We start from the raw sequence: 2,439 nt of genomic DNA, 5'->3' as shown, positions 1-2,439 counted from the left end.
CCCCCGAGCAACCGAGTGTAGCAGCAGAGGCAGCAACACAAGCAAATCGCAAGCGAGGGGAGTAGAGGGCATGCACAAGTATGTTGTCGCTTGTGTGCCCGCGCGGTGTGCTGGCGCTAGCTTGGCGCGCCGCGCGCCCTGCTGCCCTTCCCGCGCACGTGCACGATTGTTGCTCGGAAGTCCATGCGCGGTCGCGCACGCGGACCATGCCCGCCCCGTGTTTACGTAACACCCTCACACCAAATAAGACATGGTCCCGCCGAGCTGCGCTAGCACGCCCCGCCAGCAGCGTCGGCGCGCGCTTCTCGTCCTTAGTGCATGTTACAGCGCCGCGGCGCCACGCCTATAGGTTGGCTGAGGGCGAGCTCTTTATCCGCGGCGCTGTTGTTGTTGTTGTGTCCTTCCCTCCCGGCGGCAACAGACGATCACCAACAGCGCAGCGCGCCAAAGCGTTGGGAGTTTTGCTCTCCGCGGTGTAGCCAGAGTATCGTCTTCGACGTTTCTCATATCGAGAAGGAATTATTAAAGAAAGGTTTGGATTGAAAACCCCGCGATTGTTCTTCTTGCGTATAAATAATGTGGCTGGGCGGTGATAACTCAAACCGCCGCACGTTTTCCCATGCACATATATTCTGCTAAAATAACATCACAACGATGATGTGCGTGTTGCGCGAGTGAGAGAGAACGCCCCCCCTCCTCAACTTGACTGGAGTAGCGGGACACTCCGGCTGGCATAGTTTATTAATAGCCGTCCATTTTCCATGTCGCGCGACGTCAACTTGACACAAGGTGGCGGTGGGAGTAACGGGGCGGTTGTGGGGCGTACCCTGCGCAGAAAATGAAACAACAAAAAATGTTGCGATTTTTTTCATAGATTGCGGGTATAGTTGCCTCCTATCCTATACATATCGTCTCTGACCATGACCATGCGGCGCCTTGCGGCCCGAGCGCCCGAGCCAGTAGGCAACCCGCCCGCACGCGTGCGTGCGATACAAGCCATGGCCTGGCTACAGCAGAGATGTGGCTGGTGGCGGTGGCTCTAGGTACCCGACATTGGATTGAATATAACTACACAGCATTCGTTGTACAACGGGGCGGTGGTGGTTGGTGAGAGAGTGAAAGGTGAGAGAACGAGAGAGAGAATTTCTAAACTTCCGCATTTCGCAGCGGCAATAACACACGCTGCCACCCCACTTTATCTTTGATCGAGCGGCTGCTTGGCCGGAGCAAGGTCAATGATACGGCCAGGCAGGCAGGCAGTAGCGCGAGGTGAGGACCCCGAGTCAGATCCTCGATCAGAGATAGCAGCTTGCTGCTCAGCGGCCCAGCCTCCGAATGACCCGTCCCGTCGAGAGAAGCTGTCAGAGGCTCTCGCGGACGGGGCGGCCGCAGAACGCTGGCGGCGAGGACGCCCAGCGGTTAGCTACATACGCCTTTGCCTTTAGCTGCCTTTAGCTACGCCCATGACGCCATGAGTCAGGGCAGCAGAGCAGCCGGAAGGACAGCGCTAGCACCCGTCCTCGACCAGCAGGAGGAGCCTTCGAGACTTCAAGATACTCCTAGAAAATAAAGCAGAAATTAGCGTGTACGTGTACCCCCCCCCCTCTCCAATTTCCTTGCAATGTTAGACCATGGTTAGAAAGTATACAAGTTTAACTTTCCTATCCCAGGTGTGCACAATTCTTGAATTCTGCAGGAGGTAACATGAACGTGTACAAGACCTTTCGGGTGTGTTTAGGTGACTTGAAGAGTAGGCCTACATATCTATGACTGTTACTCCACACGGTCGGACGCTAAAACTGTAAAACTGTCGATCAAGACTGATTGTGCACAGTAGTCTCCCCCCCCCTCATGTAAGGTGATATTATCTACATTACACCTTACCCTCATGTGGTCGGAGCTGTTCATTTGCGAAGCGTTTGGGTGGCGTGTGTGGGCTCAGCACTGCGCGTCCCGGACGACCATCAAGGCGCAAACAAAGAAAGGACGAAGGAAAGAAAGAAAGAGCGCGCATTTCACTAAAGCCATTTCATTTTCCCCCAAATTATCGGGCCTAATGGGTTGCATGGGTGGGGGAACAAACACCCGATTTTTCACAGTGAATGCAAATAGGTCCGGCCGCGAGCCGGAGCAGCCATTGGGAAGGAGAAAAGGTGCCATTTCTGGAATAATGAAGCAGGCGAGGTGCATTGAGTGACCTCGTGGGGCGTGGCCGGGCGCCTGGAGCACCGCCCATATGGACGGGACGCGTGGTGCACCTCGCCCGACCCCGCCCCACCCACGCTTCAGCAAGGGTGTTGTCGGATTTGTACCACAAATGCTCTGAAAACGAGAACTGAGAACAAGGCGCCAAAGAAATCGTGAAATGAAAAGCACGATTTGCACGATTTGTAAGGATGATCCGCTAGAGATGACAAAAATGATGAAAAATACCGGATA

The sequence above is a fragment of the Frankliniella occidentalis genome, unplaced genomic scaffold (genome assembly GCF_000697945.3).
Source record: "Frankliniella occidentalis isolate FOCC.00 unplaced genomic scaffold, Focc_3.1 Scaffold79, whole genome shotgun sequence".
Taxonomy (NCBI): Eukaryota; Metazoa; Arthropoda; class Insecta; order Thysanoptera; family Thripidae; genus Frankliniella; species Frankliniella occidentalis.
The sequence above is the reverse complement of the archived record's forward strand: the minus strand, read 5'-3'. Positions refer to the sequence as shown.